The 15,681-nt window shown below is 42.1% G+C and overlaps 1 protein-coding gene across 1 annotated transcript in view; it reads left to right on the forward strand.

Moving 5' to 3' along the window:
- The window catches only part of LOC126106589 (uncharacterized), a 486,316-nt gene that overhangs the window by 99,964 nt on the left and 370,671 nt on the right, over window positions 1-15,681 (forward strand). The window lies entirely within an intron of this gene.

The following is a 15,681-nucleotide window of genomic DNA, read 5'->3' on the forward strand; positions in this document are numbered from 1 at the left end:
CTCCACGGGTACACTTCTGCGAATGGTTCATCCAACAATGTGTCAATCCTCATTTCAGTGCAAATATTCTCTTTACGGATGAAGCTTCATTCCAACGTGATCAAATTGTAAATTTTCACAATCGACATGTGTGGGCTGACGAGAATCCGCACGCAATTGTGCAATCACGTCATCAACACAGATTTTCTGTGTACGTTTGGGCAGGCATTGTTGGTGATGTCTTGATTGGGCCCCACGTTCTTCCACCTACGCTCAATGGAGCACATTATCATGATTTCATAGGGGATACTCTGCCTGTGCTGCTAGAAATGTGCCTTTACAAGTACGACACAACATGTGGTTCATGCACGATGGAGCTCCTGCACATTTCAGTCGAAGTGTTCGTACGCTTCTCAACAACAGATTCGGTGACCGATGGATTGGTAGAGGCGGACCAATTCCATGGCCTCCACGTTCTCCTGACCTCAACCCTCTTGACTTTCATTTATGGGGGCATTTTAAAGCTCTTGTCTACGCAACCCCGGTACCAAATGTAGAGACTCTTCATGCTCGTATTGTGGACGGCTGTGATACAATACGCCATTCTCCAGGGCTGCATCAGCGCATCAGGGATTCCATGCGACGGAGGGTGGATGCATGTATCCTCGCTAACGGAGGACATTTTGAACATTTCCTGTAACAAAGTGTTTGAAGTCACGCTGGTACGTTCTGTTGCTGTATGTTTCCATTCCATGATTAATGTGATTTGAAGAGAAGTAATAAAATGAGCTCTAACATGGAAAGTAAGCGTTTCCGGACACATGTCCACATAACATATTTTCTTTCTTTGTGTGTGAGGAATGTTTCCTGAAAGTTTGGCCGTACCTTTTTGTAACGCCCTATATATGCTTTCCTCATCCCTTTCTATTTCTGTTTTCCTCTTTCCATCTTATCCACTAACCTTAGCCTATCATTTCTCGCTCTTCCTCTGACCAGTAAACTTATCCACATTGATTCCTTTGTACTGTTGTCATAGGTTTCTGTCAGATGTCACCACTCACATTCGACAAGAGCGTAAAGAATAAATTGCTTTATGTTTTTAAGACTGACATTTCTAATTGTGTACATGATCACTTTTATGCATATTATTATTGTTATTATGTGGCTCATGTACTGAACAAATTGTAATGTTTATTCAAGGCACATGTCTGGTTAGATGTAAGAGAAGGCCTGAAGGCTGTAATCTTGCCAGCTGAAATAAATGCAAAAAATAAACAAATAAAACATTTGCAGTGGCAGCCTTCACACGTTACGTACAGATGCGACACAATTTGTGGAAAATGAAAAGCGAATTTTGCAAACCGACATTCGCTCATGTGTTTGCATATGAAGCCTGAATCAGTTTTGCTTTCCGGAACAAATATCAGTTTGCTCGCCGCCAATTGGTTTACACGAATGGTGTCTATAAATCGGCTGTTCCGATTTCGTCATTACGGGGAAGTGAGCTTATCAGCACCGTCGTAATGTTTTTCAGTAAAGAGAGTGTATGATTTCCTTATTGATGTTCGTAAATTTGCAAGAAGACCAGCTTCAGAGTCATAGTCACGAAATTTAACGTTTGTAAGACTGTTTTATTATACCCGAACTTATATTTTCAGGACGGTGTGTTTATGGGCAAAGATCACACACGTTTTTGGCAGGAGTTTGAGGTGATCACTGTTGGAACCTTATTGTAATCTAACATTTTGGGGGCTTGGAGTGGTTACAAAATTCCGAACTAGTTAAGACACTGCTCTAGTCATGCGCATAGACTCACTGAGTTCCTTGTCACAAGCCATCCATTGTGTTCAGCAACTTTAGTCAGCTACCCAGAATATACGATGTTTACCAGTCATTTAGATTTTTCTAATTCAAGAAATATATTGATCGCTATGTGTGTCTTTCCGTGCAGTAGATACGGGGTTTCCTAGAAACAAGCTACAGCGCATGCGCGTCACGCAAATTTTTCTATATTCTCTCACTCTCTTCGCACAAACATTTAGTCCTACAGGAAAAATAAATAGGGTCTTTCTCTAGGAAATTTATTGCAGTCAGAGACCGCGAATTTCGAGTTATGCAAGAAAAACGTACAGAAGTGATATTAAATGTGTTCTACTTCGGAAACCATTCGAAATAAAGCATATGTCCATAGGAATTTTTTTGCTTCGAATGATCATTCCTGTAATATCCTTGAAGACTGACCATTCTTCCTGGGATACCTAGTGCAGAACGAACCTTTATCTCGCCTTGGCGGTTTTATGACCACAGTCGTTTATTTACAAACAATTAGCTGGTTTTGGCGACGTACCACTTATTTCGACGATGTATCATTTTCATCGGTTTACTTTGAAACCAACGTATAACACGTATTACATACATAATATGCTTAAAAATTTGTGGCCAGTCCGCATTTCTTATCTGTATATACCATATGCTTGGAATTTTACTGGCACCCTGTGTGAGAGTACACATTGTACGTCTATCATTTTCATACACAATTACAGGCAGCCCACAAACTTTTAAAAATGTGGCATTATGTTGCTTTCAATGCAATCAACTCAAATGGCACTTTGTCGAAATCAACTGATACTATGAAAATAAATGACAGTGAACATAATACAGGCGGGGCGGAAAAGGAATTGATCTTTAATACATTTTTTGTCTGTAGTAACTTGTATTAAATAACTTTTTAGACATACTTATTTTCAGTTGAATAAAGGGAATGAATAATATCCCGATCAATTCGTTATAGTCCCATTTACTTTCTACATCTACATCTACATACATACTCCGCAATCCACCATACGGTGCGTGGCGGTGGGTACCTCGTACCACAACCAGCATCTTCTCTCCCTGTTCCACTCCCAAACAGAACGAGGGAAAAATGACTGCCTATATGCCTCTGTACGAGCCCTAATCTCTCTTATCTTATCTTTGTGGTCTTTCTCCGAAATACAAGTTGGCGGCAGTAAAATTGTACTTCACTCAGCCTCAAATGCTCATAATCATCATCATCATCATCATTTAAGACTGATTATGCCTTTCAGCGTTCAGTCTGGAGCATAGCCCCCTTATAAAATTCCTCCATGATCCCCTATTCAGTGCTAACATTGGTGCCTCTTCTGATGTTAAACCTATTACTTCAAAATCATTCTTAAACGAATCCAGGTACCTTCTCCTTGGTCTGCCCCGACTCCTCCTACCCTCTACTGCTGAATCCATGAGTCTCTTGGGTAACCTTGCTTCTCCCATGCGTGTAACATGCCCCCACCATCTAAGCCTGTTCGCCCTGACTGCTACATCTATAGAGTTCATTCCCAGTTTTTCTTTGATTTCCTCATTGTGGACACCCTCCTGCCATTGTTCCCATCAACTAGTACCTGCAATCATCCTAGCTACTTTCATATCCGTAACCTCAACCTTATTGATAAGGTAACCTGAATCCACCCAGCTTTCACTCCCATACAACAAAGTTGGTCGAAAGATTGAACGGTGCACAGATAACTTAGTCTTGGTACTGACTCCCTTCTTGCAGAAGAGAGTACATCGTAGCTGAGCGCTCACTGCATTAGCTTTGCTACACCTCGCTTCCAGTTCTTTCACTATGTTGCCATCCTATGAGAAAATGCATCCTAAGTACTTGAAACCGTCCACCTGTTCTAACTTTTTTCCTCCTATTTGGCACTCAATCCGTTTATATTTCTTTCCCACTGACATTACTTTCGTTTTGGAGATGCTAATCTTCATACCATAGTCCTTACATTTCTGATCTAGCTCTGAAATCAGAGCCTCAAATGCTGGGTCTCTAAATTTCCTCAGTAGCGATTCACGAAAAGAACGCCTCCTTTCCTCCAGAGACTCCCACCCGTGTTCCTGAAGCATTTCCGTAACACTCGCGTGATGATCAAACCTACCAGTAACAAATCTAGCAGCCCGCCTCTGAATTGCTTCTTGTCCTCCCTCAATCCGACCTGATAGGGATCCCAAACGCTCGAGGAGTACTCAAGAATAGGTCGTATTAGTGTTTTATAAGCGGTCTCCTTTACAGATGAACCACATCTTCCCAAAATACTACCAATGAACCGAAGACGACTATCCACCTTCCCCACAACTGCCATTACATGCTTGTCCCACTTCATATCGCTCTGCAATGTTACGCCCAAATATTTAATCGACGTGACTGTGTCAAGCGCTACACTACTAATGGAGTATTCAAACATTACAGGATTATTTTTCCTATTCATCTGCATTAATTTACATTTATCTATATTTAGAGTTAGCTGCCATTCTTTACACCAATCACAAATCCTGTCCAAGTCATCTTGTATCCTCCTACAGTCACTCAATGACGACACCTTCCCGTACACCACAGCATCATCAGCAAACAGCCGCACCATGCTATCCATCCTATCCAAAAGATCCTTTATGTAGATAGAAAATAACAGCGGACCTACCACACTTCCCTGGGGCACTCCAGATAATACCCTCACCTCCGATGAACACTCACCATCGAGGACAACGTACTGGGTTCTATTACTTAAGAAGTCTTCGAGCCACTCACATATTTGGGAACCAATCCCATATGCTCGTGCCTTAGGAGTCCGCAGTGGGGCACCGAGTCAAACGCTTTCCGGAAGTCAAGGAATATGGCATCCGTCTGATACCCTTCATCCATGGTTCGCAAGAGCGATGCTTTCTAAAGCCGTGCTGATGCATGGAAAGCAACTTCTCTGTCTCAAGGAAATTCATTATAGTGGACTGAGAATATGTTCGAGAATCCTGCAACAAACCGATGTTAAGGATATTGGTCTTTAATTTTGAGGATCCGTCCTTCTACCCTTCTTATATACAGGCGTCACCTGCGCTTTTTTCCAGTCGCTCGGGACTTTACGTCGGGCAAGAGATTCGCGATAAATGCAAGCTAAGTAAGGAGCCAATGCAGTAGAGTACGCTCTGTAAAACCGAATTGGAATCCCATCAGGACCTGGCGACTTATTTATTTTCAACCCATTCAGCTGCTTCACAACCCAAGGGATGTCTATCACTATGTCCTCCATACGGGAATCTGTACGAGACTCGAACGGCGGTATGTTTATACGATCCTCCTGCGTGAAAGATGTCTCAAATAATAAATTTAAAATTTCAGGTTTCGTTTTGCTGTCTTCCGTTGCCAGGCTAGACTGACCAGTGAGTGACTGGATGGAAGCCTCCGACCCGCTTACCGCTTTTACGTAAGACCAGAATTTCCTTGGGTTTTCAGCAAGATCTTTTGCTAAGGTATGACGGCGGTAGTGGTTGAATGCTTCGTGCATCGGTATTTTTACAGCAGCACGAATCTCTACTAATTTTTGCCTGTCCTCATTCTCCTGATCTCTCTTGTACCGCGAGTGCAACTGTCTTTGCTTTCTGAGCATTCTCCGAATTGCGCTGTTAAACCACGGTGGTCTTTTCCGTCCGTAACCCACTCTTTCGGCACATACTTGTCCAATGCGTGATTTACAATGTGTTTAAAATTTGCCTATAATTCTTCCACGTCCATAGTACCGGAAGTAAATGAAGTCGATTCATTTACTAAGTGGGATGCTAACAACTGCTTATCTGCTCTTTCTAGTAATAATATTCTCCTAGCCTTCTTGACCGACTTTTTAACTTTCGTAACCATAGTCGTAATGACAACATCATGATCACTAATCCCTGTCTCAACACTGACACCGTCGATGAGGTCTGGTCTGTTCGTGGCTACCAGACCTAAAACATTTCCAATACGCGTTGGCTGTCGATTTAGCTGCTCAAGACAGTTTTCGGATAATGTGTTCAAAAGTAATTCACACGACGGCTTGTCTGTACCACCTGTAATGAATCCATAGACATCCCAGTCTATACTAGGTAGGTTGAAGTCGCCTCCGACTAATATAGCATGATCGGGGTACTTATGCGGTATAGAGTGTAGACTCCCTTTGAATGATTCTAGAACTGTCACGGTGGAACCTGGTGGCCGGTAATAACACCCAACAATTAACTTTATTTCTCCTAGTCCTATTAAACGTGTCCAGATAACTTCACAATCACACTCTACTTCGACCTCAGTAAATTCTGTCAATACACACAAAATTATTTCGTTTATATTCACTCATATTCTAAAAAGTAGCGTCCTAAAAACTTAGTGACGATAGGAATGTGGTACACCGTTTGTGGCACTTGAAAGCCAGCAGGCGAACCCGCATTTTCAGAACGCGCGCTGAAGTGTTTACGCGTCGACCAAGAGCAGTATGGGGAAACCAGTTTGCGGTAAACCGGATATGGGAACACGTGGAAACGCAGTAGCGGAGATCTTCAGCAGAACGAAACGTCACCGGTTCTCAGGAACAATGTTTCGACACAGGCGGGACCGTGGAGTCGCCAGCTAACATCGGATCTACGAGTATTCTCGCCGCCCTTAACGATGCTGAATTAGCGGATTTTGTGATTTTTTTTGTCATCGGTCTTCTGACTGGTTTGATGCCGCCCGCCACGAATTCTTCTCCTGCGTTAACCTCTTCATCTCAGAGTAGTACTTACAACCTACGTCCTCGATTATTTGCTGGATGTATTCCAACCTCTTTCTTCCTCTACAGTTTTTACCCTCTACAGCTCCCTCTAGTACAATGGGAATCATTCCCTAACGTCTTAACAGATGTTCTATCATCCTGTCCCTCCTCCTTATCATTGTTTTCGACATATTCCTCTCCTCTCCGATTCTGCGTAGAACCACCTCATTCCTTACCTTATCAGTCCACCTAATTTTGAACATACGTCTGTAGCAGCACATCTCAAATGCTTCGATTCTCTTCTGTCCCGGTTTACCCACAGTCCATGTTTCACTACCATACACTGCTGTACTCCAGAAATACATTCTCATAAATTTCTTCCTCAAATTAAGGCCTATATTTGATATTAGTAGACCTCTCTTAGCTAGGAATGCCTTTTTTGCCATAGATAGTCTGCTTTTGATGTCCTATTTGCTCCGTCCGTCATTGGTTATTCTACTGCCAAGGTAGCAGAATTCCTTAACTTCCTCTACTTCGTGACTCTCAACCCTGATAAGTTTCTCGCTATTCTCATTTCTACTGCTTCTCATTACCCACGTCTTTCTTCGATTTACTCGCAGTCCATACAGTGTACTCATTAGACTGTTCATTCCGTTCAGCAAATCGTTAATTCTTCTTCACTGTCACTTAGAATAGCAATGTCATCAGCGAACCGTGTCATTGATATTCTTTCACCTTGAATTTTATTCCATTCCTGGACCTTTCTTTTATTTCCATCATTGCTTCCTCGATGTACAGTTTAAACAGTAGAGACGAAAGGCTACATCCTTGTCTTACACCCTTTTTAATACCAGCACTTCGTTCTTGGTCGTCCACTCTTATTATTGCCTCTTGGCTGTTGTACATATTGTATATGACCCGTCTCTCCCTATAGCTTACCCCTACTTTTCTCAGAATTTCGAACACCTTCCACCATTTCACATTGTCGAACGCTTTTTCCAGGTCGGAAAATCCTATGAACATATCTTGATTTTTCTTTAGTCTTGATTCCATTATTAACCGCAACGTCAGAATTGCCTCTCTCGTGTCTTTACCTTTCCTAAAGCCAAACTGATCGTCATCTAGCGCATCCTCAATTTTATTTTCCATTCTTCTGTCTATTATCCTTGTAAGCAACTTGGATGCATGAGCTCTTAAGCTGATTGTGCGATAATTCTCGCACTTGTCAGCTCTTGCCGTCTTCGGAATTGTGTGGATGATGCTTTTCTGGAAGTCAGATGGTATGTCGCCAGACTCATACATTCCACACAACGTAAATAGTCATTTTGTTGCCACTTCTCGCAATGATTTTAGAAACTCTGATGGAATATTATCTATCCATTCTGCCCTATTCGATCTTAAGTCCTCCAAAGCTCTCTTAAATTCTAGACCTAATACTGAATGCCCTATCTCTTCTAAATCGACTCCTGTTTCTTCTTCTGTCACATCGGACAAATCTTCCCCCTCATAGGGGTTTTCAGTGTATTCTTTCCACCTACCCGGTCTCTCCTCTGCATTGAACAGTGGAACTCCCGTTGCATTCTTAATGTTGTCACCCTTGCTTTTAATGTCACTGAAGGTTGTTTTGATTTGCCTGTATGCTGAGTCGTTCCTTCCGACAATCATTTCTTTTTCGATGTTTTCACATTTTTCCTGCACCCATTTCGTCTTAGCTTCCCTGCACTTCCTATTTATTTCATTCCTCAGAGACTTGTATTTCTGTATTCCTGAGTCTCCCGGAACATTTTTGTACTTCCTTCTTTCATCGATCAATTGAGGTATTTCTTCTGTTACCCATGATTTCTTCGTAGTTCCCTCTTTGTACATATAAAGATTGTAATCATATACAGGGTGGCTTGCCACTCATGTTATATACTTCTAAGTTGTAGAGTGGACTTAGTAGCTCTAGTTTTACCTAGGAACCCATGCTCGGAAACGTGAGCCAACGACAGTAGATGGCGTCAAAGTTATAGCTCCGGCGCCTGTAAAAATGTATGTTACAAACTTTCTAGGATGATGGAGAAGGATAAATGTCTCAATTTGAAGTAAGGGTTCCTGTACCGGAAACGAACGAGTCGAAAGTTATAATCGAAAACCGTTCTGATTCCTTTGACTGTGGAATACATGTACCGATTCTGTAGTTGCTAAGATTGTAAAGCAGGCAAGTTTCAGAGGTGGTAGTACGGACCAAAACAAGCAAAAATAGTACTAAACCTAGGTTCTAAAATACATATCTGAGAATCTATTAGCTCTTTTTCATCTTCACTACTGTGAAACACATCTTCTCTATTGAACACGTGCTCATAGTTCTTAAACATACATTTCACAGTCCATGTTTTCTAAATATTTTTTCTTGTTTTCAAGAATTACCGGTGTTAATGCAGAGTTCGCAGCTTTAGGACGAGGACTAAGAATGCGAGCCCACTGCACCACATGGCTCTATCAGTTATTTACTGTTCAGCTTAAAATACGACTGCTAGTCGCAATATCCGGATACTACGCACCACTGAAATTTACTGTATTTATTCAGGCACATACAGGTGACAGTTATTGAACTATACGAAAAAAATCGTAAATTAGTTACAAACTACTGCGTGCACACACTTTATTCAACAAGTAACCGTCACTACAGATATTGGTATTTAGGTTATGAATTGTTCGATATGCCTGCCGTCATTGGCAGCGAAATTCTGCAGTAGCGAAATTCTGCATGACCCGCTGAAGTGTCGCAACATCGATACTATCGATAACCTCCTGAATGGCTGTTTTCAGCTCAGCAATGGCTTTGGTATTATTGCTGTGTTCAGATCCGGAGAATATGGAGACCAATCGAGGCCCATGCCCGTGGCCTCTGGGTACCTCAGAGCGAGAATTCTGTCCCCAAAGCTCTCCTCCAAGACATCAAATACTCTCCTGCTTCTATGTCGAGCTCTGTCTTGCGTGAACCACATCTTGTGGAAATCAGGGTCACTTTGGATAATAGAGATGAAATCATCTTCAAAACCTTCAGGTGCCGTTCGGTAGTCACCGTGCCATCAAGGAACATCGCAGCGATTATTGCGTGACTGGACATTGCACACCAAATAGTCTCCGTTATAGGGTGAAGAGACTTTTCGATCGCGAATTGCGGATTCTCAGTCCCCCAAATGCTCCAATTTTGCTTACCTCCAAATGTAAGTTGGCTTCGTCGCTAAACCAAACCATGCATGCGCATCCTAATTCCCATCATGCCCCGCGAGCAACCGTCCAGATTGAACGTCCTAATGCAAACCGTTCGGAAGTTATGACGATTTTATTTCATGTAGTTCAATAATTGTCACCCTGTATTTAAACCGATTATAGGGGCTCTACCTCAAAAATTTCTTTTTTAAAATATCGCCAGGTTCTGCACATGATCCTTATTGTTTAGTTTGACGTTTATAAGGGTTAAGTCATATTTAATCAAGAAATTATCGTTACGCGCGTTTTCCTTTCCAAACAATATCCGTTTGAATCGGTTGTTGTAGAAGTTCTGGGACCGACTGAGGGACGACGTAGCAGAGGGGCCTTAGAAGGTGGTCTGAGCGAGTCTGGAGCGTGCCTGCCTTTCTGGTGGAATTCATGCATTGGGGACACCAGGCAGGCAGGCACTTTTCCCGGACGCGGCGCTGCACGGCCTCTCTTATGCAAGACGCGGGCTGTCCCGCAAGGTGCGAGGCACGCGCCAGCCATTGTCATAAGCTGACGCCGAGTCGCTCTTTCCTCCTAGGCGCGTCTGCGGGAGAACTTCTGCCAACAGCCGCCTTCACAGTCTCTCACGAGCGGAAAATTTCCGATCGTGCCTGCGGGAGCCTTTGTTCAGTTAACGGGAAACTATTTGATTCCACTTGTCATCCTCAAATGACGCAAGAAGGGAAGAGATTGTCTGATGACTTCAGTATGCGTCCTAATCACACATAACTGTTGGAGATCCCGCGAAACATACGGGATGTCAGGTATCTACTAGCCAAATTAACAGATGGTAGAGTACCGTAACTCAAATTGAGCATTTTTAGATAAGAAACGGAAGGTATGCAATAAGGTATTCATTGTGGGGCTTACTACTTCTTACAGCTCATGGAAGATTGTCTTTCTAGCAACATCTACGGCAACTTAAACATTTTTTACAAGTGGAAATTATGCGATCGAGGCACATTTGACAAAGAGTATTTTTCCATGTTTACTCATATATTCCTATTAATTCTATTGATTTTAGGTTAAAATTATCAGCTAAACTGCTTGTGATTTATGAAGACGATGCAAGAATCTGTCGACTTTATGCTTGCTTCTACTATTAGCCAGTGCCTGCTACCGACTTATGCCTAATACGATATGGTGTAGTACAAATGTACACTGATGTGACAGAGAAACTGGTATAAGCAAGTGTATTCAACTACATTCAAATACGGAGATATGTAAACAGGCAGAATACGACGCTGCGGTCGGCAACGTCCATATAAGACAACAAGTGCCTGCGCCGTTGTTAGATCGGTTACTTTTGCTACAATGGCAGGTTGTCAAGAGTTAACTGAGTCTGAACGTGATGTTATAGTCGGCGCACGAACGTTGGGACACAGCATCTCCGAGGTAGCGATGAAGTGGGGAATTTCCCGTACGACCATTTCACGAGTATACCGTGAACATCAGAAATCCGGTAAAGCATCATATCTCCGACATTGCTGTGGCCGAAAAAAGATACTGCAACAATGGAACCAACGATGACTGAAGAGAATCGTTCAACGTGACAGAAGTACAACCCTTCCTAAAATTGCTGCAGCTTTCAATGCTGGGCCATCAACAAGTATCAACGTGCGGACAATTCAACGAAACATCATCGATATGGGCTTTCGGGGCCAAAGGTTCACTCGTGTACCCTTGATGACTGCACGACGCGAAGCTTTATGCCTCGCCTAGGCCCGTCAACACCGACATTGGACTGTTGATCACTGGAAACATGTTGCCTGGTCGAACGAGTCTCGTTTCAAATTGTATCGACTGGATGGACTTGTACGCGTATGGAGAGAACCTCATGAATCCATGGATTCTGCATGTCAGCAGGGGACTGTTCAAGCTTGTAGGGGCTTTGTAATGTTGTGGGGCGTGTGCAGTTGGAGTGATATGGATCTCTGATACATCTAGATACGACTCTGATCGGTGACACGTACGTAAGCATCCTGTCTGATCACCTGCATCCATTCATGTTCATTGTGTATTCCGACGGACTTGGGCAATTCCAGCAGGATAATGCGACACCCCACCGTCCAGAATTGCTATAGAGTGGCTCCAGGAACACTCTTCTAAGTTTAAACACTTCCGCTAACCACCAAACTCACCAAACATGAACATTATTGAGCCTATGTGGGATGCCTTGCAATCTGCTGTGTAGAAGAGATCTCCATCCCCTAGTACTCTTAGGGATTTATGGACAACCCTGCGGGACTCATGGTGTCAGTTCCCTCCAGCACTACTTCAAACATTAGTCGAGTCCATGCCGCGTCGTGTTGCGGCACTTCGGCGTGCTCACGGGGCCCTACACGATATTAACAAGTGTTGCAGTTTCTTTGGCTCTTCATAGTATGTAATGAGTGCATGCAAAGTACGTTGTTGCGTTTGCTATATAATGACTGAGACTTTTTAAGTGGAGAGGAACAGGAGAATTAAACTAGTTGCAGATACAAATTCAAATTTCCTCATAAAATCGTTCTTAATCTAGGTAGTCTCATCTGACGCACGGATCTCGGTCACTCCATCCTATGACACTGCGTGGTTTTTCAAGAATAAAAGCGTGCAATATGATATATCCTAGATTTTCTATCCCTTTGATGACATATTAATGACGAAAACTGTAGTCACCGCTGGAACGTGAACCTACTGTTTTCAACAGCTAACGCTTCACGATAATTTAGTTACATTGTGATCGGAGACGAGCCTTTTGGAAAATCACCTCGTAGTTGTCAGTACAAAAAGTGACTTGACGCATTTATCCACGCTAATCTATCCCTCGCAAGTTTTCATCTCGAATTAACTTCTGCAGCTTAGAACCATCTGAACATCCTTGCCGTATGCAGGTCTTGCTCTCCGTCTGCAATTTTTACATCCCCGCACACACACTCTTAGCTCCATTACCTAATTCTCCCTTAATGGGTTAGTATATTTTTGTCAGCCTCTTTCTTTTAGTCACCTTTTTCGACAAAGTTATTTTTTCACACTTAGATTCAGTACGTGCGCGTTAGCAATCTGATCTACCCATATAATCTTCAGCATTCTCCTGCAGTACCATATTTCAAAAGCTCTTATTCTCTTCTGTCGATATAGTTTATAGTCCTTGTTTCACTTTCATTGAAGGCTACGTAGAAAAAAAATTGTTTCCAAAAAAGACTTCCAAACAGTAACATTCGTAGTCAATAGTAACGTATTTTTTCTTTTTCTGATAAAATTCCCTTACTATTGGCAGTCTGCCTTTGGTCTCCTATCTATTTTTGTCGTCATCAGTTATTTCGCTGCCCAAATAGCGAAGTTCGTCTACTACTTCCAGCATCTTATTTCCTAATCTGTTCCTCCAGAACGCTTTACTTAGTTCGGCTAAACTCCTTAACTTTCTTTTAATTTTATTGATGTTCACCGTATAACGTATTTTCAAGACACTCTCTATGCCGTCGACTGGTCGTCGAAGTCCTTAGCCCCATTCGGCAGAACTGTAAAGTCCTTATTGACTTTAATTCTTTGGACGCGTTTATCATTTTCTGCCATTGACTTACCAATTATTAGGGAACTTATAGTTTATTTCAGACTACAATGCACGCTGCAACAAGGAAGTTTCCACATACGCACTGCATGGCCGTAGTTGTCTATATCACCTGGCTGCTTTGCGGGACAGTCAACGAATTTAGAATGACGTCACGTTCTGCTTACCCCTTGTCTCTGTTGATCTTTCTTAACTTCATTCTTATATAATTTCTTTTTAATAACTAGCGTGCGCACATTCGTGTGTCTTGGTATTGCGAGGATATTTACTGAATCTGATAATATAAACAGTTGCTGCAATAACCTTCCTCAGTAGTTTATAGCATAATCATGGTGATTGTTAATTCGTTATGAAAAAAAGTTTTCATATTTATTTGTGTTTAATCAGGTGGAGCAGTGAGCGAGAATAGTGATTTATGCGTACAAGGGGAAACCAGACGTAACAATAATTATTCATTTACAAATTTTGTAATTCACAGATTAATTAAAATATTCGCCTGGGCCAGATACACTTGTCACAGAACTTCATCCACTGTTGGAAACGGTTATTAAAGTTGTTCGAAATCGTGGTGCTTAAAGCCTCCAGCGAGTTTTGAGAGCGGTAAAATCGTCAGAAGAGGAAGTTTCGGCTGGAAAGCGAGGTGAAAGGAACTTTTAAAAGCGGTGATTGTGGCTGTGTGGAATGGTGATCCTAGTAAGAGCGGGAGGAACCTGTTTCTCGAAGGCCCGTCTGCGGGGTGACGCAGCAGTCACGACACTTTGACTCCAGGAATAACAACCTCTTTCTGTTCGGAGGACTGATAATCACACGCCAATAACACTTCACACAGCGCTGCGAAAAACCCGTCGTGCGGCCGTCCACAATCTCGCTTTGAATCAACCGAAGTCTGTACGAAAAACGAGGAGTTCTGGAGGAAGCAACATTTACATTTAACTATTAAATTTTTCTTCTACTGACGTGAGGTATATCTCACTCATGTTTCGTCAAGTCACATTAGTCCTGTTTCACTACATTAGTTTTATAGTATGGAGCGAAGCGGAGTGTGCGCTGGTTAGAACTTCCTGTCGGATTAAAACTGTTTGCCACACCGGGACACGAGCCCGGAACTTTAGTTTTAGAGGACAAAGCACTGACCGACTGAGCCATCCAGGCACACCTTACGATCCGCCCTTGCAGTTTCACTTCTGGCGCGTTTTTCCCAGTTTCCAAACTCTCTTGCATACTCTGCTGTACTAGCATTCCTAGAAGAAAGGATGTTGTGAAGAAAGAGTAGGGAATCCTAAAATAACAATTGTCAGTTGAGATTACCTTTGAACTACCCTCGGTTATCTGAAATTTAGTTAAAAAGAACCGAGCACAATACAGCTGCCTGCCTTGCCCACGTAGGTAGGGAATGACAGATAAAAAAATATCGAAAGAAAAATATGGCTAACACATACTTTCCTGTCACGCTCTTGCTGTCCTCTGACCAAGCACTCCATTAAAAATAAAGAAAAATTTCGCACGTTCATATAATATCGCTTAGCTAAAACACAAAGAGAGACATGCATTTGCTACCTTGTAAGACAAGTCCACTTCGCATCTTCCACAATTAGGTTCAAATTTTCAGCTTATTTCTCGCGATCCGTCTAATTATTGTGTTCAGAAGGAAAACAGTTGCGTCTATGGGTGTCTAAGAAATAATCTTACTTAAAACATTAAAAAAATAACGCCTTAAAAAGCATAAGATGCGGTGGACTTGTCATCAACTAGGTTGATTGAAAATTCCGCATTATTGTAATAAGAGGAATGATTTACTACTTCACCTTTGAAAAGAAAATGTGTGCCGATGAATTTCCTGAGATTCCGGATTATTTCTGTTAAAAATATGTTACTGATGGAACGAGCGAGCATTTTGTACATGTTTTGAAAATTACTCCTATTGTCTAAGAACAAAATCAGCTGAAGATTTACACAGCTAAGCCCAGAAAATACGATCATGCTGCTGATGATATGGAGAAGTGTTTCTGTTCCATGTACGCATTGAAATCACCAGCATTTTCTAGTACCACGAGGATTGTTTCATGAGGAATTTGTTTCTGCTCCATATCCTTCACTGATTTAAGCCTAGTTCTTTCTCCACTGACGCTCATTTTAAAACAGTGAACCATAAATACGTTTCCGGCTTTCAGGAAATTCACGAGATATTTTCTGTGACGCTTTTGAACCACTCTACAGTGCAGACAGACGTGAGTGTAATTTTTAATGATATTGTAAGCAATAACTAGAATTTAACTCTCATCGTGTGTGTTTGTGTATATACTTTAACTATGCTGTCTGAATCACTTACAAGCT

This window comes from Schistocerca cancellata, chromosome 1, assembly GCF_023864275.1.
Source record: "Schistocerca cancellata isolate TAMUIC-IGC-003103 chromosome 1, iqSchCanc2.1, whole genome shotgun sequence".
In the NCBI taxonomy this organism is placed as follows: domain Eukaryota; kingdom Metazoa; phylum Arthropoda; class Insecta; order Orthoptera; family Acrididae; genus Schistocerca; species Schistocerca cancellata.